The 26,905-nt window shown below is 42.1% G+C and overlaps 1 protein-coding gene across 4 annotated transcripts in view; it reads right to left on the reverse strand.

Moving 5' to 3' along the window:
* csk (C-terminal Src kinase) overlaps positions 1–9,240 on the reverse strand; it is a 76,006-nt gene extending 66,766 nt beyond the window's left edge. For all 4 annotated transcript variants that reach the window (XM_042342927.1, XM_042342926.1, XM_042342925.1 and 1 more), the window contains exon 1: positions 9,121–9,240. The gene's annotated coding sequence lies outside the window, so the exon portion shown is untranslated. The remainder of the gene's footprint in view (positions 1–9,120) is intronic.
* Positions 9,241–26,905: the final 17,665 nt, after the last annotated feature.

Consider the following 26,905-nt stretch of genomic DNA (forward strand, 5'->3'; position numbering starts at 1 on the left):
ATTGTCTAATGTGAGCTGACTGTAATAAAACCACTACTGACATGCTCAAGGGTGGATGGAAACACTCAGTATACCAGTAATAAGTTATTATGGAAAAAATTGTATCAGTCAGTTCATTAGATATTTCAGATAGAACAATTTAAGGAAGATAGATATAGGAACCATAGAAATTTACAACATATACAGAAGCAAATTAAACGATTATGCCACTGCTAGCTCAATTTTCTATATTTTTCAAATGTCACTGCTACTCTTATGCTTTTTTCTATTTTCAGATCTGGCATCAATATGCGGGTGCAATTCAATGGGCTCTGGTTGCCCTCTAGTACCCCACCCAAATAGCCACTGTTCACATACAAGTCTTTCAATGAGTGTCAGCGAGCCACTTGAATAGAGGGCATCCAAGCTTTATAAATCCCAGAACCCAATTTGCCTTCCTCCTTGCTTTTTTCACCTGCCATCACTTTGTTGATCTATGCATTGGTACCCATAGATCCTTCTGCTCTTACACTCTAAGTGCTGTCATCATCAGCCTATTTTTTCCTGAAATACAATACTTCACTCCCTCCTTATGGCTCTCTTTTTTCCCCACTGGAAGGTGAGAAAATTAAGAGGAATGCATGATCCATGTTTCTAACTGGTGTTTAAAAGGTTGGCTGGTACAGCTGGAGTTGACGAATTGTTACTTTCAGCGTTTTACATGTTTTGACAGAAACCTAGATTTCTGAAGCTTCACTTGACATGCTTGCCTGAGATAGCAGTTTAATTACATGGGAAAAAGGTTAGCCTAAAAACAGCAAACCAGACACAGAAAATCACTATCTGTGATGTACCTTCATCATTAAGGGCATCATTATAAGGTATGTTTAACGTAAGCCTAACTTTGCCACTCTGAGCACCTAGATAATCTGAAAATACCTGAGCATGTTTTTATTATTTTCCCATTAGGAATGGGATGTAATATTGTGCTCAAAAGCAGCTTTGCAGATTTCAAAAGTAGACCTCATTTCTCTGGTAGATTTGTTTTCCTCTTACAAATCGGTGTCATCCAGTATCATTCACAAAAACAACAAATTACATTTGTAAAATGCGTTTCACGTCGGGAGGATGTCCTAAGGTGCTGCACTGTCAGTGCTTCGGACCCAAGCTGAGGGTCGGGATCAGGGAGGGTGGAGGGAAGAAAGGTGATCGAAAGCACGGTCAAAGAGGAGGGTCTTGAGATGGGAGTTAGGAGGGGGCAGAGGTAGGGGAGAGCGAGGCCTTTGGAGGGCTTTGAAGGCCCGGACCAGGATCTTGAACTGTAACCTCTGTGTGATGGGAAGCCAGTGGTTTCGGGCAAGGATAGGGGTAATAGGGTTGTGGAGCCTGGTGCTGGAGAGGACACGGGCTGCAGAGTTCTGGATGATCTGCAGACAATGGAGGGAGGAGGTGGGGAGGCCGACGAGCGAGGAATTTGTATAGTGAAGCCTGGATGTTATGAATGCGTGTATGAGGGTTTTGATGATTTGTTTGTTTTAGGCCAATGTTGGCCAATCCTCCTTATAACATGGTCATCAGGGTCCAAAATCTCAGAAACAAAGTGCAAAGTCGCTGCTGACATTATGTGTGCTGTGCATGTATGCCTGAAAAAAGGAGGTGTTGACATCACTTCCTGTGTATATACCTATTATGAATACACCAACACACACGTGACCCAACCACCCAGCAGCAACCACACACCAAGTGAAGCTACAGTTCAGAGCAAAGTTCATGCCATGTTCAAACAAATGTGGGAGAGAATCAGAATTTCCATTACAAAATCGAAACTAGAAAGTTGAATTTTGTCAAACATTGAACTTTGAGAAGCACTAATTAAACTGAAATATTGTCTCCTCTCCTCGGATGGCATACAGTTCCATAGACAGCTGTGGGCCATAGAGAGGGGGAATAAAGAAAGAACATTAAATTCAGTCAAGCTCTCTCTACTGCAGTCATCCCTACATTTACACATTCCAACAGGATCTAGGATAATAACTGTAGGTAGGTTTGATACACTTTTTGTCCCCATCTTTCCTCCCTACCCTGAAAATCAAGACGGAACTTTTTGATCTGTGTGACACTCCACATAGTGTATTTTTGCACTCAGACACTGTGGAAGCTCTCATTTTTTTTGAAAAAAGTTAGATGTCTGTGAACAAGGAGGTCAATAAATATCTGAAGGAGGTAAATTTTCCTACAATCTAAATCTTATGAAATTAATCCTTAAGCAACTATTACTCTTTGTGGAAGAGGGGATGAAATATATTTTCTTTTCCCTTCATGAGTAATAAATCAGAATAACTCCTGCAAATAATTAAATGGTTGAAATAATAAAACTATAATTTACTGTAAATATTCAGATGACATTTTAAGCCTCACAAAAAGTGGTTTGAATTGTTTTCATTGTCCTCCGCAGCTAGAACATAAATTGCAACCTTATGATACGCGATGAACCACGTTTTCTCTAATACATACCTAATATCAATAAAAAAAAATAATGGTAAGGAGTTAAAAATAGCAATTCAATTACAGTGGAGGCAAAGGCTATTGCGATTGTCATTACTGCAGTCAAATGTCACTCCAGTGACAGGCGCTTAGAAGGAATAATGGATACTTCTGGGAGATTTCAAGACCACAATGTCATTTCAAGGTTTTGATGGCATATTATAGCTGTAAACCAAAGCCCCGCTTTGAACCCCGAAACGTCTGAATTTTTAGTTAAGATTATAACCTTGTGAATGCCTCCTGAGAATTTTATAATGTACACTGTGAAGTTTAAAGCGCTGCTTTTATTTCATTTTCCAGTCAGCGATTGTCACAACAGGCATCACTAGTCAGTGTGCTGGTTTACTCATGCATGATGCCCAAAATGACTCCCGATAACTAAAGTAATTACTCAGTTTAATTAATTAACAGAGAATTAATGGGAAACCAGATTAGTACATTATTTTTAAAATCTGGAAGCTCTTAAATTATAATGTACATTAGGCCATTAGTGACAGTTTGATTAAGGACCTAATGCATTGAACAGAACTAAGACTTGTAAAATAGAACTGCACTAGAATAGGCAATTGCACAATTAAGACTATGTATGTACATCCAGTTTTGTTTTCATCTAAAATACAGCAGATCCACTGTGGTATCCACAATTAATGCATTGTTACACATAGGCAGCATTTTGTCCCAAATCGGCTCTTAAGATATCAGCTATAAGGAATCCGAAGCACAGCAAATATTTAAATATTTCCTACAACTTTCAAATTACTCAATACTTTGGTTTGCATTACTTTATGAAAATTAAAATATACTTCAGTCCGACTTAAGAACTAGTTAAGTAGTGCAGATACTTACCTTCTACAAAGTGCTGGATAAAGTGGATTGGAGTTCAACATGCATGGCAGACACAAAAACACTTGCTGAAGATTTCAAGCCACCAAAATATCTTGATGTATTGTTCAATATATAATGAGCATTCAACTTGCACATCACCTGAGCATTTTGCAGGTCAAATTGCAGAGTGTTCACAAGTAGCCCTCATACACACATTTGCAGAATAAAAGAATAATCCTCGTATTTGAATTCATAAGACTGGAGTACAGAACACTAACTAAGGATGTGCACTCAAATCAAAGGACCTAAATGTTAGATAGTCTGGTCTCAACCTTAATAGAATACTGCCTGCATGAAGTGCGCTATCTAAATGCCAATTGTTGCTGGTGTTAATTTTAGTAACAGTTGTCCAAACACAAAAAGCTTGGATGTATCCATGACTCTCAACATTGATACTTTCTTTTATACTTTCAACTTCGGAAATGAGTTTACCCTAAGGTCTATTGATATCAAATTTTGTAAATTTAACCATAGGTAAGAATAAATGCCCACTCCCAATAAAATGTTTACAGAATGTCATAAACTAGCACAAAACAATAAATGCGCTCCTAAAGAACAAAGATATCACCAAGGAATAAAACACAAAAGATGAAAAAGGCAAATCTCACGTGAACATTTCAACATCAACAACTGTTGAAAAATGTTCACATGAGTTTTGCCTTCTCAAATTGCATTCAGATAGAGCCTTTCATGTCGGGGAGATGGCCAAAATGCTGGACTATGAAGGGTTTGCACCCGAGCTGCGGATCGGGATCAAATAATTAATTTCTTTTAATTCGACAACAACTTGCACTTATATAGCATTCTCCACACAGGGTAGTGTCTCAGAGCATGACTCCGAGCCGGGAGGGGAGGGGTGACCGTAAGCACTGTCGAAAAGGAAGGTTTTCAGGCAGGATTTGAAAAAGGGGATCGAGGGAGCAAGGAGGCGGAGAGGATTCCACAGTTTCAGGGCATAGTGGCTGAAAGTGCAACTTCCAGTGGTGGAGTAGAGGGTGCAAAGGACAAGCAGGAGGCCGGTGCAGACCCGAATTCTGTTTGAATGAGTATATATCTTCAGTGAATAAGAGTCGTTGCATTTTGATAACCATTAGTTGTTACATAAGGTTACAGGAAACAGAAAACAAAGTTGAGCAGATATAAAAATGTAAAATTATGCCATTAAAATGTTCAGAATGCTGTAACCACCACCCCCCCACCCCTGAACAACACTAAATAACACTACTGCTTTCCTTTCATCACCTCACCCATCTTATTCAACTACCTTTAGAAAACTGCCGTCCAGACTTTAGAATGTATAATTTGTACCCAATACATCACCAGGAGGACATGAAATGAAATGCCTCTTTAAAAAGTAGCAAAGTGCAGATGGAATGATACAACAGTCTCGACATTATCAGAATTATCAAAAATCTAGCTTGTGCAAACTGACACTTCTTGCCTAACGTTCTCTGAACTCAATACGAAATTTTGCAGTGCAGTTTGCTAAGTCGAAGCTTCTCTGATACCCAGATAAGAAACTATCTCTACTTAAGGATCTTTCAAAGTACAGTACTTGCTTTTCTGTTTGCAATCAAAGCAATATTGCTAAACACAACTTAGATTAAGAAGGAAAGTAACTGTAGTACTCTCACACAGGAAGAAACTGTACAATTTTCTCTGGGGAAACTGGTCAAATTTTTCCTGAAGCTTATTTAGGGAATTTAAACTAGTATTAATTACTACTACTGATAAACCTTGAGCCAAAAGTGTCAAAACATCTCAAAGGATTACACAGGGAATTGTTGTAAAATGTAGGCCAAATTCAGCAGCTAATTTATGACAACAATATCCCACAAATAGCCATGAAGTGAATGACCAATTGTATTTGGAAGAATTTTGGCCAGAATATCAGGTGAAATTCTCATCTCTTTTCGAATAACGTCATGGGATCTTTAATGCCCACCTGAACAGGCAGATGGGACCTCAGTTTATCATCTCATCTGAAGGACAGTGTTTACGACAACACAATACAACTCCAGAGCTTGAGCCGAATGGACATCAAGTAGAGAAACAATGTGAGCAAATGTATGCTCCGGGCAAGAATAATTAAACATTCACCTATGAAATGCAGGTGAATATTCTCCTGCCTGCAAGGCTTCACTGTGAACAAGTAAAACGGGCAAGCCATTAGTAAGATACAAATTTATTATAAATAACTAGCTGTCGGCAGGACAAAAATCTATAAAGTGCACTGAGCCATTTATTTTATGTGAAAACCATGGTCTTAATAATAATCCTTGCATTTGGTATTGCACCTTATCACGTTGGGAAAATCTCTCAAAGCGCTTCGTAGGATTTACTGTGAAATGGAGTGACTGTATATTTGTCAGCAAACGTGGCAGCACAATCGTCTAAATGCAAACGGCATTTTACATTTTTCGCACAGAACTGTTCATTTGAGCATTTACTTTTTAATTCATAAACCTTTTTAATTCATAAATCCTTGCCATAAAATAGATGGGAAAAAAGTAAATGCATTTAATTATTTCTAGAACAGATAATATTTCTCTGCTTCGGGACAAGGAATATTGTTAATAAGTACAGTAAATATTGCTCAGTTATTAGAGCATAATCTAACTTAAAATCAAATAATTAATGAGTGTATGATTACACTATCAGGCTGAATTTCTAGAGTAAATGTACAATATTAGATTTTTTAAAGGAAAAGTGTAGTGGATAAAAGTGGTCCAAATGTTTTGCCTTTGATTTAAAGTGCTCCAAGACGCTACCCCGTGTGAAGGGCACTATGTAAACGCAAGTTGTTGTTAAGATAATAATTTATTATTTATTATGATAAACTTTGTTTCAATTTATTTGTGAGGAAACATCCGTAGGTTAGGTTAGCTAATACTCAATCAAATCATGAAAAATGTAGTTTTAACCCTGAAATTTACCACCACTGGAAATATCAGTTACATTGCAAATGGAATCAGAAGACATTTCCTAAAATCACAGTAATGTTACTAGCCTTTTTGGACCGATACTGTATATTAGTTGAGAATCAGAACATTCCAAGAGCACAGGTCGCAGTATTTTTCAGCTTGTTAATTTTATAATAATTGCCAGATGACACTGATCCAACACTCTTAAGCTTTGATCTCACCATATTTTGACCTCAGAACCTACTTTACTGATTATATGGCAGTTAAGTGTTCAATTTCCATTGATTAAATCAAATGGAACTCATCTTCTAATGAAATCAAATGTTGAATCCTATAAGCATTAGATTGTTTTTAAAAAAATGCTAAAAGGGAATCATAGAATACAACTTGAATTTGCTCAGTTTAGAAACAAGCATTAGGGATACAATTCAATGACACAATATTTAATCCATCTTAATAATGCTTGCATTTTATAAAGCTTCTTACCACGTCTTCGAGACATCTCAAAGCACTTCACAGTACTGTAAAGTGAATTGACTGTATATTTTATGGTCGAAACGCAGCAGACAACTGTGCACAGCAGTGTCCAACAAACAGTCATGGTCTGAAGTGACTGAATTTTTATCATTTTTTTGAAGGAATTATTACCCATGGAAAAGCGATGCACCAATCGACTAACAACCGGTTTCCTACTTATTGCTAGATAAGAGCTGTATGGAGTAAGGAAACTTGTCCAACATTTCGCCCTGCCGGGAATCGAACCCAGGTCTCTCGCTTGCGAGGCGAGTGCTCTAACCACTGAACTATAGGACTCCACATACCTGTCATAGGAAGTCAGTTATGATTACAGCAATGGGGGTCAATCTTTTTGGTCAGCCAACCAAATAAATGTTCTTGATTGAATATTTCTTGATTTATGGCCGAGCTGTAGGCATCTCCGCTCGGTAGCTACTGGAAACAAGGCACTGATTTGGAATGGACTCACTTGGACTGCGGCGAATGTTCGACTGGCTACTTCTTGATGTTACGGCCATGGGTTGTCCACCACTGGGGATATAATGCATTTTTTTTTACTGTCATGGGAAGATAACTCCAGCGCCTTGGGATGTCCTCCCAACGTGAAAGGGGCTATACAAATGTAATGTGTTGCTGTTGCTAATCAACATGGAGTCCTGTAGCTCAGTGGTTAGAACAATCGCTTTGCAAGTGAGAGACCCGAGTTCAATTCTAGGCAGAGGGCGAAACCTTGGGCAAGTTTCCTTACTCCACACAGAGCCTAATAATAATCCCTCCAAAACAAAAAAAACAATAATAAATTGGTCATTTTCAATCTACGACTGTTTGTGGGACGTTGCTGTGCGCAATTGGCTGCCGCGTTTGCCCAGTCAATTCACTTTACAGTATAGTCTGTGAAGCGCTTTGGGACATCTAGAAGACGTGAAAAGCGCTATATCAAATGCAAGGATTATTATTATTATTATAACATCAGTGACAGACAACCAATACGTGTGTGCCGAGGTAAATAACCTTTGCAATTGATATAACTCCCTATCATGTCACTGAAATATCTTAAAGAGCTTCAGAGTATAACAACAACAACTTTGATTTATATAGTGCCCTCCACACCAGACAGCGTCTCAGAGCGCTTCACAGTAACGGATCCCGGGACCGAGCCAGATTTTTATATATTTATATATAAATGATAATACTTGCATTTGATACAGCGCCTTATCATGTCGTTGAGACGTCTCAACAGAACATACTGTGAAGTGCAGTGACTGTGTATTTTGTGTGCGCAACACGGCAGCCAATTGCGCACAGCAGAATCCCACAAACAGTCGCGGATATACTGTAAAGAGAATTGACTGTGTATTTTATGGTGTATGAAAGCCCAAATCCCTCCCTCTGTTAACTCCCAATGTGGGCACTCCACTATACCAAATCCTTCACTGCTAATGCAAAGTGTTTGGGGGTGGGGGGGGGGGTTCAGCAAACGAGAGAGAGTGCCAGAGCAAAAAATTGCAAACAAACCAACCCCACCCCCACCCTCACACCACTCTTTCAGTTCTGGTCGAGAAACAAAAAGGGAAACAAACAAACAAACAAACAGACAGAGAGACAGAGACAGACGGTAGTTTGATTCCAAACAACTCTTTAGGGCTGAACAACGTTATTTTTTTTGAGGAGATGGAGGTGAAGGAGGGGGGGGGGGGGGGGGGGGGAGAGAGAGGGGGGGGAAAAGGAAGCAAAAAAACTTTTCAAAAAAAACAAAATAAAAGTGTGGGTGTCAAGTGACGTTCTCGGTCTCCGGATACGGTAGTAAAGGCGAGAAACAAAGGGAAAAGGAGGGGAGGGAGAGGGTGTGGGGGGACGGGGACGGGAACAAATGCAAAGGAAATGCAAATACTGTATTTGAGCACAGGATTGTGAACGCACTGCGTTGAGAGAGAGAGAGCACAACCCCCGGCACAGTGACCGCTCCTTCGGGGGTGTGTGGGGTGTGTGTGTGGGGGGGGGGGGGGGGGGGGGGGGTGAGAGAGAGAGAGAGAAGCTCCGACTTGAGTCAGGTCTGTACTAACGCCCAGAGGCTCGAGTGCCCGGACACTTCCTCCTGCAGTGCCATAGTTACAGCCCAGCAAGGCCGCAGCTACTCTCCACACCCACACCCCCGGTGCAGCAGTAACACCAGCGCCGCCCTTGCCCTGGTCCTGCTCGCAAAGCCGGGCTCCTTCTCCTCCCTCCCTCCCTCCGCCACCCACCCAACCAACCACCCGCCGCCGACTCCTACCGCTTAAACCGTCCCAGTCCAGTCAAGTGGAATCGAGCGGCCGAGGCCTTTCTCGCGCTTTCTTCGCCACCAACTGTCAGGTGTGAAGCTCGCGCTCCGCACCCGTTCCCGCTGCTATGAGGGGGCGGGGCCGGGCGGGGGGTGGCGGTGGGGGTGGCGGGGGGGGGGAGGGCGGTGGTGTAGTGGGTGTGGACTGACCGCCAGCGCCAATCACAGCCGCCACCGACGCAGCCTTCGCGGCTCATTGGTCCGCCTGTTCGAACAGGCGGCACCAACGGCCAATCGGCAGCGTCGACGGGCCAAGGTGGGCGGCGACCTGCCGGGGCCGGCCGTTTCCGGTCCGCCATCGGGCCTGTCAATCAATCGGGGCGGGGCCCAACCAACCGTCGCTCGCGCTCCGCCAACCGACTCCCAGCTCCGGGCCGACAGCGCCAATCGAGTGGGGAGAAGCATCACAACACACCGGTCCTGGCCTTCGAAACGACACGTTGGGTTTGTATCCGCGCCGCTCGGGCAGGGCGGGGCCCCGGCTCAGCTCTCCCCAATAACCGTGAGCCTCGCCTCTGATATAACACCGTATCGGCTCTACCAGACGTCTCCAAGCGCTTCGCAGAATACAACAACAACCACCACCACCACCAAATTACACTTGTAGAGCGTAATTGGTGAGGACGTCCCAAGGCACTGGACAGACAGATTCACGGACCCGAGCTGAGGGGATGGGGGGGGGTAAGCAGGGAGGTCGAAAGCACGGTTTCCCCGAGGAGGGTCTTGCAGGGGGTGAGGCGGGATGGAGTCCCAGAGGGTGGGGGCAGAGTGGCGGAAGGCCCGCCCGCCAATAGTGGGGCGAGCGAGGCGGGGGGACGTGAAGCAGCCCGGAGCCCGCTGAGCGCAGGGCACGAGCAGGATGGGAGGGGGTTAGGAGGTGGAAGAGGTCGGGGGGGGGGAGTAAGACCGTGGAGGGCTTTGAAGGTGAAGTCCAGGATCTTGAACTGTGTGAATCCTCTGTGTGACGGGAAGCCAGTGGGGTCGGGCGAGGATGGGGGTGACAGGGTCATGGAGCCTGGTGCGGGAGGGGACGCGGGCTACAGAGTTCTGGATGATCTACAGTTAACGGAGGGAGGATTTGGGGAGGTCGACAAGCAATGAGTTTGCATAGTCAAGCCTCGATGTAATGAAAGCATACATTGGAATGCATTAGAATATACAGCACAGAAAAAGGCCATTTGGCCCATCTGGTCTATGCCGGTGTTTATGCTCCACATGAGCCTCCTTCTGCCCTTACTCAACTAAGCCTTCAAGCATAACCTTCTAATCCTTTCTTCCTCAATTAACTATCTAGCTTTTCCTTAAATACATCTATGCTATTGCCTCAACAACTCCTTGTAGCATGTTCCACATTCCCACTACTCTCTGTGAAGACATTTCTTCTAACTTCACTATTTAATCTATTTGTGACTATTTTATATTGATGGCCCCTGGTTTTCATCTCCCCCACAAGTGGAAACATCTTTCCTATGTCTACTCTCTCAAAACCTTTCATCATATTGAAGACCTCTATCAGGTCACCCCTTACCCTTCTCTTCAAGAGAGAAGAGTCCAAGCATGTTCAGCCTTTCCTGATGGGTATAACCTCTCAGTTCTGGGATCATCCTTGTGAATCTTCTTTGCACCCTCTCCAGTGCCTCTACATCCCTTTGATAATGTGGGGACCAGAACTGCACACAGTATTCTAAGTGTAGTCTAACCAAGGTTCTATAGGGAAGTTATGGTAAAACTTCTCATCTTTTTTCATCTCTATCCCTCTAGAAATGAACCCCAATGCCTGGTTTGCCTTTTTTTATAGCCTTATTAACTTGCGTTGCTACTTTTAGTGAATCGTGTATGTGTACCCCTTGATCCTCTACCCTATTTAGGTTTTTATTTTCCAGGATGCATATGACTTCCTTATTCCTTCTACCAAAATGTACCACGTCACACTTTTCTGCATTGAAATGCATTTGCCATTTAAATGCCCACTCAGCAAGTTTATTAATGTCTTGCTGTAATTTGTTGCAGTCCCCCTCTGTATTAACTACTTCCCCCAATTTGTACTGCTGATTCCCGAATCCAAATCATTAATGTATATTGTGAACAACAGTGGTCCCAATACGGTTGCTTGTGAAACACCACTGCCCACCCTACCCTTTACCCCAACTCTCTTGTTTTCTGTTTTGTAGCCAGCTTGCTATCCATTCTGCTATTTTCCCCCTGACTCCACATGCTCTGACCTTATTCATTAGTCTATTATGTGGTACCTTATCGAACACCTTTTGGAAATCTAAATATATTACATCTACCACATTACCTTTGTCTATTCTTTCTACCCCTTCAAAGAATTCAATGAGGTTGGTCATGCATTACCTTCCTTGTTATATATGCGTAATAGTGCCTCCGCTATCTCGTCCCTCGATTCTTTTCATATACACGGATCCAACCCATCTGGACCAGGGGTTTTATCCTCTCTGAGTTTCGTTAGTTTTTCGATTATATCTCCCCTTTGTATCTTAAATGTATTTATAGTATTTTCAATCTCTTCTTCTACTGTCATGTCCACCCGATCCTTCTTCCTGGTGAATACTGAGACAAAGTAAGTATTTAATATTTCTGCCATTTCGCTGTTGCGTTCTGTGAGCATTTAAGAGGGTTTCAATGGCTTGCGGTGTGAGACAGTGGCAGAGCTGGGCAATGTTGCGGAGGTGGGGGAGAGCAGAGCGGGTCATGATGCAAATGTGGGATAGAAAGGATAGTTGAGGCTCAAACAAGACCCCAAGGTTCTGCACTAGCTTAGCAAGATGGAGTGTGCAACCATGGATGGTGATATTGTCAGTGCCTGAGGTGAGAAGGTGCTGACGGGAGCCAATTAGGAGGGCCATGGTCTTGTTGACATTCAGTTGAAGAAAGTTAGCTCTCATCCAGGACTTGAGGTCCAACAGACATTCTGTCAGGACAGCAGTGGTCCTGGAGTCAATGGTGGAGGCAGAGAGGTAGAGTTGGGTGTCATCCGCATACATGTGGAAGTTGACCCCATGTCTGCAGATGATGTCACCAAGAGGAAGAGGAGGTGACCAAGGACAGAGCGCTGAGGAATGCCGCACTAGACGGTCCGTGGGCCAGAGGAGAAGCTATTTGTGGAGATGAAGTGGAGGCGGTGTGAGAGGTACGATTTGAACCAGTCAAGGACAGAGCTGTGAAGGTTGAGGTGAGGGGAGAGGCGGTGGATGAGATAGAGTGGTCGACAGTGTCGAAGACAACAGGGAAGTCAAGGAGGATGAGGAGGCAGAGGGATAGAAAGTCATTTGTCACTGACTAGGATTGTTTCTGTGCTGTGGGCGGCACGGAAACCTGATTGGAGGTGTTCGTGAAGGAAGTGGCGGGAGAGGAAGGAGCAAAACTGAGAAGCAACAACTCGATCCAGGACCTTGGAGAGGAAAGGGAGGTTGGAGATGGGACGGTAATTTGGGAGTAGAGATGGGTTCAGAGAGGGTTCTTTAAGGATATAGGTGTTGACTGCGGTTTTTAATGGAGTGGGAACAGTACCAGAGGACAGGGAGAGATTTATGATGTCAGTGAGTAGAGGGGCAAGGAGCTGGGAGGTAAGGATAGGGGTAAGGATTACAGAATACACTGTAAAATTAATTGACTGGACAGCACCTTTCACATCGGGAGGGGGACATCGCAAGAATCTTATTGTAAAGTGAAGTGACTGTATTCGTCAGTTTGCCCCCACCATTGTCCCACGAGCAGCCAGGAAATGAACAGTCACTTGTATCTGGGGGATTGTTGGCCAGGACATCGGGAGAAACGTCTTTATGAGTGCCCATGGGATCTTTAACGTTCACTCAAACAGGCAGACGGGACCTTGGTTTGACATCTCATCTGATGGCCCATTTAGCTGGCCCTGGCAATTGAAACTTCATAGTCCTAGCGTTCTCACTGAATTCAAGTGTTTTCTGCTCGGTTCTGGTTAACCACAGTAGGAGCACAAACGGCACTGCCATGAGCATAATTGAATTTGAGACTATGAAAACACAATTGGAAAGGGTAATACATCCATCATCTCTAAACCCAGCACAGAAATCACAGTAAATTCCTGAAAATTCAACCCTGTCTTGTCGCTACCACTTAAATCATCATGCTGTCAATATCGCGGCCACATAGACCAGTGACTGGGAATATCTTAGTATGGAACAAGCCACGCTAAGTAAGCACTGACTTTATGAAGTGAGCCTTCAGAGTTGCTCAGTCATTTACTTCATAGTTTGTGTAATAAATCTGGATGGTGATTGGAATAAAAATCTTTGAAGAATCACTGATAAATATTCATTCTTGAAAACAGGATATCCAGTGACAGAGGATAGTTGTGAATGTGGTTTAGAGTATGTTGGTGATACAAAACCACGACAGAAAAAGATGTCTGGTGAACGTAAATGGACATGTGCAAAAAAAACCTCAAAGGATATACATTATCTATACTGGCTACTCACAGAATAAATAAACCACAATGTGGTTTGGGATAACTTCAAACTAAGCACAACCAACCATAACCTTGAGACGTCCTCTCGATGTGAACGGTGCTATACAAATGTAATTTTGTATAAGTACCAAGGAAAGTCACCTTGGAATCCCACTAAATTAAAGAATATACTGGACAGAGGCTTTTCCAAGAAAATTGTGGTGGTGGTGGGCGAAGGTGGGAGGACACCATTGGAACAAAAAATTATGTGTCATCATATCCATGAGATCGCACAGGCAAAGTGTTATCAAAAACATCCATTACACACTGTACATACTTAATAAATTAATGAATTGAAATGTGCCCAAACTGTTAGACATTGCCCATGCCATGGCCGGGACCAGTAGAAAAGTGAGGCCGCAGGTTTTCCGCCGAATCCACTATAAACCCGGTAAAAATGAAGGTTCTGGCCCTGGGCCTCTTGGCTGTTTACCCGATATCACTGTTGGCAGGGCTGCAAAGTCACTATATATATATACAGAGCATTTTGATGACCTAACAGTCACCTATACTGTTTTCAGCTCTTCACCAAATCTTGAACCTCTGTCATAAGGGAACTTAAGGCAACAAAGCCTTAGACTTTTCTTCATCTACATCACTATTCTGTTGTGGTTATGGAAATCTCTACTGAGAAAGAATTCTGAGTCTTGAGCTTTAGTTGGAGAAATTGCTGACAAAGTATCACCATGGGCTCCACAAAGCTTATCATGGACTGGTGTGGTTCTTACTACTTCTGTTTCCCCATATCCCTGTAGTTTAATCCTAGGGGGAAGTAGCTTTAAGTTCCCCTATGACAGGTTCTTGTGGTGAAAATAGCATCCAAAAAAATACTTTCTCATCTATAGTTGAAAAATATAAATTTGTCAATATCTTCCTGCTCAACACTAAGGAAATGTAAGAAAATACTATATAGTCAGTAGTAACTCTACTGCTGTTTGAGTAATAATTGACTGTGCAACCTTGCACTTGCTGTATGCTATTGCTGACAAAAAACATTTGTGTACCTTTTTTTTGAAAACAGCAAAATTAAACTGGAATCATAGAACCATAGAAATGTGCAGCACATATGAATGCCATTTGGCCCATTGTATTCACAATATGAGTTATGACTTGAAATTAAACAGTAAATGTCACAGTGTGATATATATTTTAACAGATACTATTAGCTATTAGAATATTGTGGGCTCACTAACCAGATCCCTCAAGATTCGGACTATTCTTTCGGTTCAGTTCAGTTCACTCCAGATGGAGGGCATGAAATCTTTTAATATCTCTTGGGGGGAGGGGTGAGAGGGGAAGGGCAATGTAGGGTGTTTGAATCTAGTTCTCATTTTATACAAGTTCACAGAACTGCTCTCACTTCTCACAACTAGCCCTAAACATATACAAATTGCTCCAGTGAATCCAGGCTACTTCCACAAGTGTGGTAACTGTGATCTAATATCAGTGCTACAGCGACACCTGTTGGTTCATATAACGTTTTCTAACAGTGGGAACTACTGGATCCTTTTCACCACTGCTCTCGTTACAAAATCTTTAGGTATACGCACACATCAAAAAGGTTTGCCATATCCCTCAAATGAAGCACAGCTGTCCTTTGACGTTTAAGAGGCACATTATTTGTGAAACACCCTGCTTAAGCCACTGTTTTCCAAACCTTTCTTGCGGTGACTTCACATCCACCATTTCGGCTACAAAATATACAGTCAATCTATTTTACAATAAATTCTGTGAAATGCATTGAGACGATTCAATGAGGCACTATATCAAGTGCAATGAGTATTATTATTGCCATCTACACCACTGATGAGAGCAATTCTGCTAATTTCCCCAGGAGATATCAGGATCAAAGAAAGGCAACCAATTTTTGTTAATGAAAAGTACTTTTCCAGAGCAAACACAAGAGACAGAAGTGCTCTAGCAAGCAACAAAATTCAATAAAACGTTCAATAAAAACAATTTAATAATTGCAAATACTTATAATCCACCTCCCCCACAGAAACACACGTAGGCACAAACATATGCATAGCCTATTTATTTGTGAAACTCCCTGCTTAAACCACTGTTTTCCAAACAATACAATACTTTTATTGTTATACATAATTCAAGGAACTGTTATCTCTTTAGTTTTATCATTATTTCTCATTTATATTTTTTACATTCTGAATCCCACGAGCTCACCAATCACATTGCAATGTCAGAATTCATTTCTTACTTCAATTGCACACAAATTGCATCTGATTGTTTTCAATTGCCCGAAGTTGCAGATTTAAATTTTATGCACTCTAATGGATGTTCGTTGAAGTCTCAGCATGCAATCTCAGCAGGGCAGAAATGATACTGTACACATTAGGAGGCATATTAGAACATTCTTTTATAATATTACACATATCAAAGGCATTTCCACAAAAATCAATTTAAACGAATCCTCTGTGGGAATCTGAAGTGTAAAGAAATAAATTAATTTAAACTTTCTTCCTCCCCCACCCCCTCCACACCTCTGTTTAAATCATGTATTTGAAGAACGAGCAGTGATGACATACTCAGGAAAACTAGCTGTCCTGTTCTGACAGCATGAGTGAAATGGACTAACGCAGATTATCCCAGGGTTCTTTAGTATGTATGTCTCCTCTTATTATGAATCGATATTTGAGGGATGTAGACAGGTTGGATTGCTTGAAGGCATAATCAGAGCATCAGCCTTCCAATCAGGCACAGATTCAGAGAGCATTGTGAGCTGGAGGGGTTGTCAGGGAAAAAACACCGGTTATCAAGATAAACGCTAATGCAGTATACCTGTCCAACCACTGATTTATTTTAATTAAAAATCAGTAGCCACAATGATTGTTGTTATCTTTTCTATTTCAGGCTGCAAAATCCAGAGTCACCTCATTTTACAATAAATCCTTGAAGCGTCAAGCATCCTCGTGTTGTGAAAAAACTATACCCAATGCAAGAATTATTATTAATAATAAATCTGTTGCCATTGCAAAGAAATGGAGTCGTATTCCCAGTTATCCTGGTTTATATTCTCTTCCTAATCCATATGTATTCCCCAAACAATTAATTAGCTGCTCCTCCCATTGTTGTTTATGGAATGTTGTTGGTGACAATTAGCTGCCAAGTTTGCCTACGTAAGATTTCATTTCAAATCAATTATGGTTGATATTTGAGACATTTATTTTTATATGAAAGGAGATAATATAAATTCAATATATTATTAATACCATCATTCACATCTTTTTTTCTCAAAATGTGATACTCAGTATATTGGAGTCCTGTCGCTCAGTGGTTAGAGCACTCGCTTTGCAAGTGAGAGACCTGAGTTCAATCCCAGGCAGAGGGCGAAACCTTGGGCAAGTTTCCTTACTCCACACAGAGCCTAATAATAATCCCTCCGAAACCAAAAAATAATAATAAATTGGTCATTTTCAATCCACGACTGTTTGTGGGACATTGCTGTGCGCAATTGGCTGCCGCGTTCGCCCACAAATAAAAAGTCAATTCACTTTACAGTTTGTTCTGTGAAGCGCTTTGGGACGTCCTCCCGATGTGAAAAGCGCTATATCAAATGCAAGGATTATTATTATTATTGTGTCCTTTTTGTCAGTACGAACCTCTTTGGGAGCACAGTCAACACTAACTTGCTGCACAGATTCACTTTACTTGCCTGTTTTAGACATTTACTGTGTGACAAATGAACAGCACCTGGCTTAATACCACTAATACAATGGAATCTGTTATATGCCGACTGCTATTCCCTCCCTTGCCTCCTTCAAGCCCCGTCTCGAAACCCTCCTCTTCGACTGCACCTTCGGTGCCCCTCCTACCCCTACTCTCCCTGCCCTCCACTCCTCCTGATTTCAACCCTCTGCTTAGTTCCAAATCCCTGCTCTCAAACTATGCCATCTCCAACCTCCCTTTCCTCTCCAAGGTCCTGGAACGAGTTGTTGCTTCCCAGCTTCGCTCCTTCCTCTCCCGCCACTCTCTTCACGAACCCCTCCAATCGGGTTTCTGTGCCGCCCACAGCACAGAAACAGCCCTGGTCAAAGTGACAAATGATATTTGTCCATCTGTGACCAGCGCTCCCTCTGCCTCCTCGTCCTCCTTGACCTCTCTGCTGCCTTCAACACCGTTGACCACTCTATCCTCATCCACCGCCTCTCCTCTCACCTCAACCTTTACGGTTCTGTCCTTGAATAGTTCAGATTGTATCTCTCACACCGCCTCCACTTCATCTCCACAAACAGTTTCTCCTCTGGCTCCCGCACCATCTCATGCAGGGTTCCTCAGGGCTCTATCCTTGGTCCCCTCCTCTTCAACATATGCTCCCTCTTGGTGACATCATCTGCAGACATGGAGCCAACTTCTGTATGTGGAGGACACCCAACTGTACCTCTCTGCCTCCACCCTTGACTCCAGGATCACTGTGGTCCTGACAGAATGTCTGTCAGACATCAAGTTCTGGAGGAGAGCTAACTTTCTTCAGTTGAACATCAACAAGACCGAGGCTCTCCTGATTGTCTTCCATCAGCGCCTCCACACCTCAGACACTGACAGCATCACCATCCATGAATGCACACTCCACCTTATTAAGGCAGTCTTTAACCTTGGCAACTTGTTTGACCCTCAACTATCCTTTCTACCCCACATCTGTGCCATTACCGTTTCTGCCTTCCTCCACCTCTGCAATATCACCCGGCTCCACCAGTGTCTCACACCACAGACCACCGAAGCCCTCATACACGTATTCATAATATCAAGGCTTGACTATGCAAACTCCTTGCTCGTCGGCCTCCCTAACTCCTCCTTCCAAAGGCTGCAGATCATCCAGAACTCTGTCCTCTCCCACACCAGGCTCTGTGACCCTATCACCCCCATCCTCGCTCGACTCCACTGGCTTCCCATCACACAGAATATACAGTTCAAGATCCGGGTCCTCACCTTCAAAGCCCACCATGTGATCGCCTAACCCCCTACCATCCTGTCCATTCCCTCTGCTCAGTGGGCTTCGGCCTGCTCCACATCCCCTGCCTCGCCTGCTCCTCCATTGGCGGGCGGGCCTTCTGCAACTCTGCACCTATCCTGTGGACCTCCCTCCGCTTCATCCTCTCCCTTGCCTCCTTCAAGACCCATCTCAAGACCCTCCTCTTCGACTGTGCTTTCGATCACCCTGCTTCCCCCCTGCCCTCAACTCTCCCCAATCCCAACCCCCAGCTTGGGTCTGAAATACTGACTGTCCAGTCCCTTGGGACGTCCTCCCGATGTGAAAGGCACTATACAAACGTAATTTTGTTGTTGTTGCTGCTAAAGCTCACCTAGAATCCTTTTCATTACTTTATAATAATTATAATTCCATGAAAAAAAACTCCCTGTTTTTGCGGTCAAAGCAATCACAGAACCCAATGGATAAAATTATGGCCCTGACTGTTTTTACACATGTTTAAATACAGGTGGCGCTAAGTCCTTGAGGATTCCACACTGCATTTGGTTCACTGAAGTTACCTGAAAGATTTGGCAACACTAAGAGGTGTAGAGGCTTCGGATGTGAACGGTAAAGAGCAGTAAACAGAAAAAAGCAAGAAAATCCGAAATCTGAAATAAAAACACAAGTACTGAGAACATGGGGAGCAAAAGCAATGCTGTTACTAGGGAAACATCCATTGGAATAAAAGTGCTTTCAAGAACAAATTAGAGAGATTTCTGTTAGGAAATAATATCTCGGGGTACAGTGTATAGTTTGGGACATGGGATGTGCCAGCGACTGCCAGGATGGTCCTTTTGTCTTTGGTCTAAGCAATTCTTATGTTCCTATGTTGAGTTCAACCTTTTGAGCTTACAGATTTGTAAGCGCTACAATTGAGGAAATTTTCTGGGTGCATTGTAAGGTGCTTGAGCAAAGCTCAAGTGGTTTTATGAATTTTATGTTACAGCATCAGGAATAAACTAGAGCTTGAGCACACTTACCAAACATGTGCTGGTCTTTAAACAATAGATGATCTCTTCCTGCGCTTTTCAGCCGCTCTTTCATGTAAAGAGACCAAAAATAAAGGTACATTTTCTTCACAATACCGAAAAACAATTGAAAGACAATCAATCAAACATACAAACACCCTGCAGCAGAATTTCCACAGCTCAATAGGAATTGTAACAAGATTCCTTATAAAGGAATCTATTAATACTGCGAATTAGATCTCAATGTTTCTGTCCTCTATTTCTTGTGGCAGTACTTTAAACAAATACTCCCTCCAGACTTGAATTCCCTTCTGAATGACAGTGTAGAGATTCAAAGAGTGTGAATACTGAAAATTTTATTCACAACAAGATTGCATTTGTATAGTGCCTTTCGCCTCGGGAGGACATCCCAAGGCGCTGGGCAACAACAAGTTGAATTTATATAGTGCCCTTCAAATGGGGTAGTGTCTCAGAACGCTTGATGATGAAAAGCTATGAAAACAGTAGCGTAAATCAGGTGTTACCGGTAGGTGGGGCTGGTTCTGAGAGTTCTATTCATTTTAGTTTTATTTTCTGTTTGTGAATGACAATGTTATACAAGGAAGCAGTGAGCAGCTACTGAAAGAATTAAATCATCATTTAAACAAACTCGTTGATATGAACGTGTGATATGAACTCCATATTAGAATTGAACACTATGCGCTTGGACCAAATGCAAGGCCCAAAATTCCATCCAGCCTTAGCCATTTAGAGTAGTGCAAACTTGTGAAAAATCTTAAATTCGATCTTTGAATATGAAGCTGGATTCTTTTTAAGATCTATGGGAAAGCAGTTAATAATTTTCCACATTTACTAAGTTTAAGCAATTCTTGACTTTAATATTTTACTTTAATAACAAAAGGGTGCAACACTCTTTTCTGTGCATTTTCCGATGTTTTCTTTATCTTCGCTAAAATTAATGAATCGTTTGGCACTGTTGCCCAGACAGGGACAAAAGTTGACCTTGTAGGTGGCCCTCAAACGAACATTTCCTCAGAGTAATTCCATTAGGAAAGTGTCCTGCAGTTTACGGTGGTGGGAAAGTTGAGAGTTGATCTGAACCTGTAGAGGGATTCTGTTACAAATAATTAAAGTCTCAGTTGGAGAGAAGACAGAAACTCATTTCAGCACAGTTGCATTCACCAGGGGTGATCACATGAACACAAATACTGCCGTTCTGAGCTATTTAAATACATTTTGCATTGTATCATCGACCAGTTCAAGGATTATTGTAATTCCGATAGCCCTATGCTACTTAAATGTCATTAAATGCAAGGATTATTATTGTTTTTATTATTTCCAAAACAAAGCAATCATTTCTCATGGACCTTGATTGAAATCCACCATAAAGAAATAAGGCCTTGTGCCTCATGCGATTTTTCTACCATTATTCCATTGTAATCTTTTGTATTTCTTTACGTGAAGAATATTTTAGACAAAGGAAAGGGTTAATTTGCAGTATGTGATGCGATAATTGTCACATACCACACATTTCCCCACAGAATTCTAATCTAGCAGGATACAACTTCAGCCGGTCTATAAAGTACGTGCACAGTTACTGTTGGTTGGATGACATTCAAAGTTTGATAGACTACCGGTAATATGCAATAAAAATGCATGATTCCTGCTTTCCGATGACAGATAGTGATATTTTAAGTCTATTTGCTCCTAGCTGTTTTCACCCCAGTGTTCAACATTCTTTGGGGAAAATTGCCTTGTGAACAGACTGCTTAGAAAGATAAAGGGAAAAGGGCCCAGTGCTTTGCACAGATTAATGCTTTAATTTCCATGTCTTTCTTGGAAATCTTAACTGGATGATATCCGCAGGTCATGCCTCCTGCGGTAACTTGCAACTTTCCATTATTGTTTGCTGGGTTTAACTGGAAGGAGATGAAGATTAAAAACGTCTGCCTTGCACAGATACTCATTCACAATTCATTCGTCTTATTGCTGGTTTACACTGATTAGTGTAACCTATTTAGTAGAAGACAATGGGAATCCTGTGACAGACCAAGGGGGGCCGCAGTTTGAAACCACATGCAATTTAATATACATCCATGGCCAACACCATAGCATTAAACAGAGACAAAGCCAATCGGAAACATGCAGCCAACGGGAGCCGTTTATTAAAAGCAAACAGTGGTTGTGAGGAAGTAACCACACATGTTTAATGACTGGATAGTGAAATCCAGGACTTTTAACTCACTGGTTTACTTTGAACAAAGTTCTAAACAATGACAATTATTATATATTTGCCTTGAAAGGCTAAAGTACTGTTAAAAAGACTAAATTTGTTTTTCTCCTTCAAATTTATGACTCTCTTTTCCTCGACTGATATATAATTCCACAGATTATTATAATTCCACAGGCACCAATTGCGTTTCTATACTGCACCCAAGTGGCTGTGAGAAGTACAAGAGTGACCACACAGAACATCGCAGACTAAGCGAATATTCTCCTTACTCCTCTCCATACATGCGTACTTTCCGGCCGGGATCTCTAGTTACTGAACAGGAGCAGAGCCCTGTCTAATTGTTCCACCTCTTCAGAGGTGCTGAGGTCAACTGAACGTCACAGTTAAGATCAGCTTATGCAGCAAATGCAGGGATTTGAACCTGTGACTTTACTGTCTGTATATCTTAGTGCTCACTAGGCGGTGCCTTTCCCAAAGACCATCAGAGGAACCGACCGTAATCCAGTTTAGAGGGTTCAGCTTTTAAGCTCTTTTTGAAAACTGTTCTTTCTAAATACATCTAAACATTCAATGGTACATGTATTTTTTTGCAGATAAAAAAGAAGAATAGCAGCTCAGGCCCACATAAAAATGTGGCCAACAATGTGTTTGCTAGAAAGTTGTCGAAAGTTTACATAACTGTTCTTACTAAAAAAAACATTGACTCCATGAAATACAGTCAATTCACTTTATAATTCATTCTACGAAGAGATTTGAAATGTCTCAATGAAGTGATAAGATGCTATATCAAATGCAAGGATTATTATTATATTATTATTGTTGTGGAATGCTGTAATTAGCTAATTATAACCTTAAAACCTAAAGCATTTGAAAGCATCCTGAGCATAACAAAGAGAACCTATGAGTATAAAGTGAAATTCTGTGAATTGAAAACTCAACTTGACAGCGAAAATTATTCAATAAACCAAACTATTTATATAACTGAATTAAACATAATAGGAGAGTCATCTCCCAGAGCTCTAAATTCTATTCAACAAACCTAACTATTCGATTATCCAATATGCAATTAACCGAATTTCACAGTACTTGATTCATGTTTTGTGAACTATTTTAAATGAGCGTTGTTATTTAGATTATGTTTGATATCATTTGATACTAAAACAGCTTACAGTGAATATGATTATAATCATTATGTTTCATATAGCGTCTCATCAAGTCGTTGAGACATCTCAAAGCACTTCATCGGACTTACTGTGAAAGATGGCAACTCTGACAATGCAGAGCTCCCCCAACACTGGACTGGAGTGTTAGCCTCGACTGTACACTGAAAATGATAGGAACATGAATAGGAAATTCAGTACATCAAGCCTACTTTGCCATTTTATTAGACATTGGAAGCTCTTTATCTCCTAATCTCATGTTTTGTCTTTATACGAATGTCATACTGTAGGCTGTAAGATTTTCATGGAAACAATTTTAAAAATACACTGAAAATGGAGAATCCTGCTAATAGTGCACAGGATGCTGGCCTGATCCAGTAATCTCAGTAAACTTCCAGATCAGTCTGTTCCACACATTTGCTATGTTTCTTCCAATTTATTATTAAAACCATCAGAGTATGCAGAAGCCTGCGCAAGACAATCTGCCGCCCTGGGAAAAACTTCAGTGTGACACCTCCCCTCCCCACCCACCCACCCACCCCCACCAATACCCCCTTAGAAGTACGATAGCTTTAGCTTTAATTTAAGAGAAATTAATTTATCTTAAAACCCCAAGAGGCTGCACTCAATTAACCGCACACACTGCAGCCCCGCCCTTGTCAATTTCGCCAGTCGAGCTTTGAAAAAAATATCGCTTCTCCCCAGAAATTTGCTACCCCAGGCAAGCTGCCTAGTTTGCCGGTAGCCAAAGCAGCCACTGAGAGTAATGCGGGAAGGATTCCTCTGTGCATTAGTAAGGATAAGACACGTACTGGCCACTGGACTGCCAAAGTTGGATCATACATCTTTCCGTGCCACAACAACAAACTGAAAAACAAATAAGCAGAAACAAAGTTAGCATGTTGATTTTAACCATTTAGCTACTGGGTGCAGCATAAGTGTAACTGTCCACGACATGACAAACATGAAACTAATGGGAGGAGGTAAATTAGATGGAAACAGAGGGATCATTTTGAAGATGAGTGCATCTAAACTCCAAATGGTTTGATTTAGCAAAATGTAAGTTTTCACGAATAGATCTTAACACAGACAACTTGAGAGCACTTCAGACTTCACTTGGCAATAATAATAATAATAATCCTTGCATTTGATATAGCCCTTATCACATCTTCAAGACGTCTCAAAGTGCTTCACAGAATATACTGTAAAGTGAATTGACTGTATCTGCTAACTGCTAAGCCTATACTCCACAATATTATTTTACAGTTCCTTCTGCCTCTTGCAAGCCTCTAAGGAAGAGGGAGTGTGTGTGTGTGTGTGAGACGTTCTATGCAGAGAGATGTAAGTTTATGTTTTTAAAGATTTAACTGCCAACAGTCTGTTGGGATTTAAAAGACCTCAGGGAGGTATATAAGGTTCTAAATAGGATGCAGAAAGTAATCCCAGAATACTAAGCAAAAAGAAAATTTCATTTTTATAGGCTCTATAATGTTTCAATGTCTCATAACACTTCACAGTAGTTATGTCAAGTATAGTGATTATTTAGCAAGCAATGTAGCCACAACTTACACACAGACACCACAAGGCATCAAGGCGAAAGGACTCAGGGTTGTGAAGACCAATTTCAGGTCAAACATGAGGTAGTACAGGTATTTCTTTACACCATATAATTATCTGCTTGAAGGGTTTACCATCAACAAATAAAGTGGAGTCCTTTAGGATATTGTTCAGAGCACTCGCCTTGGAAGCGAGAGGACCCCAGTTCGATTCGCTGGCCGGGCGAAACCTTACATAAATTTCCTTACGCCACACTACTCTCTTTAACTAGCAGTAAATAGGAATCTGGTTGTTACATGATTGGCACATCGCTTTCCAGGAGTGATAATCTCTCCCCCTTCACAATAAAAGGTGGTCACTCATTCTCCGACTATTTGTGAAACACTCCTGTGTGCCGCAATTCACCCACAAAATTTACAGTCAATTCACTTTACAATATGTTCTGTAAGGTGCTATATCAAATGAAATGATTATTATTAAACAAATTGCATTTATACAGCACCTTTCACTTTGCGAGGACATCCCAAGGCATTCAAGGCCAGAATACTGGATTATTTTAAGAAACAGCTTGATATTGCAATGGAATGACTGAGTGGGTGTTTTGGGAGGATAAGGTCAGATGCACAGAAGGGTTTTCTTCTTCTATTCCTCTCTTGTGATCTCCCAATCTCAGCCTTTATGGGCAGTTACTCTGGCCTGACAGACTGCAAAGAACAACGCCTACAGCTAACACACGTGTAAGTCCCTCTAACCAGAACAACCAGTGAATTAACTGTGTTCAGTGGACTGATCTTATCTCACCAGCTCTTCCCCCAAATCGCTGACCTCCTCGTTAAGTGCTTCTCTGAGCGATGATGGAGGTGAGAGAACCTCGATTGCTCTCTCCATCGCATGATCCAAGCCGAAGACAGAAATCATTCAACAGAAAATCTGAAGCAGGGGGAGAAAAATCATCTATAAAAGAAGTGTTTTGCTACCTACTGAGTTGCATCTCTCTTTCACCTCTGTTTGCCTTGCTCCAGAAAGATGAAAACATCAACCTTTGAGTTCCAGGTGGTTGCAAGAGTCGTTTTCTAGTTGATCTCAAGGCAGAATTTGGTTCTGTTTTACAGGCTTTCTCCAACTGACCTGTAGTGTCGCATCTTATGTCCAACACGTGTATGTTGGAAGGGTAAAGCGACTGGAAGTTTGGAAGGTTTCGCACACCTCATACTGGATGGCCACTGATCTCAGAGATAGACTTCGAAGCGAAAGGGGCGCTCTATCACTGCTTTGGGGGAAAAAAAGAAAGTGACTCTGTGGGAAGCATTTCAACTCAGGACTTGCCCAGCAGTGGTGGTTTTGACCCCTGTATGTCGAAATCTACAGATTTAAACCTTTCACTGTTTTGCCTTTATTTTGTTCATCTATTTGAAATGATCCAAGTATTTTTTTCGTGTGCCTGGGGGTGGGGGTGGGGTGGGGGGGTGGAAATAGAGTCGAATTATTGGCCAAGTGGTGGGTCGGGGCTCTGTGACTTGGAGCCCTGGATTGGGAAATAACGTGTGGATGGATTGAGGACGATGCTGGATTTCCTGGGAGGCTGTGAACAAGGACAGTCAGTCTCTGGCTTTGCACAGCATCTTGCAGAGCAAACCCCAGTAGAGAGGAAGAACACACACGACTGCAAAGCACTGAGCACTGAGCTCGACTCAGTCAGTCGCTCTCACACACGTCTCACTCCAGCAGCACACAGAGCTGAGGGGAGAGGAGAGGAGAGGAGAGGGGATAACATTGGGAAGGAATCTGCATTGGCCACTGTTATCTTTCAACTGGACAAATCCTTTGGAGAGAGGAAGAAAGGGAAGGAAGGAAGAAGAGAAAGAGAGAGAGAGAGAGGAAAATGCAGCCCCAAGCGAGAGCCCCACTCATCCTCGTGTTCACTCTGCTCTCATCAACATGTTCCTTGGCTTTCATCTTCAAAGCAAGTGGAGAAGACTTGGAAAGGTAAGGCGTTAGTTCATGGGACTGTACAGCAGCAATCCGTCACACACACGGTTGTCATTTCAACCCCGTCTTAACTTAACGGGGAAAACCTTAAACTCATTGCACGACACGATCTGCATTTTATTAACACCTTAGATCCTGACCTATGGTTTTGGACACGTTAGCGCAGCTTTCTCCTACATGGTCGAAGTTGCAATGCTGCAGCGAGTTCTCTGGAATCTTTAATTCACATGAAAAACGATGTCAGTTTTCTTTCGAGTTTCTGTTATTGCATAACCCACCACACCACTTCCCCTGTGCTTAGGAGGACAATTACTGATTGTTGGCATTTTATGCAAA

Source organism: Callorhinchus milii, unplaced genomic scaffold, assembly GCF_018977255.1.
Source record: "Callorhinchus milii isolate IMCB2004 unplaced genomic scaffold, IMCB_Cmil_1.0 Scaffold22, whole genome shotgun sequence".
Lineage (NCBI taxonomy): Eukaryota > Metazoa > Chordata > Chondrichthyes > Chimaeriformes > Callorhinchidae > Callorhinchus > Callorhinchus milii.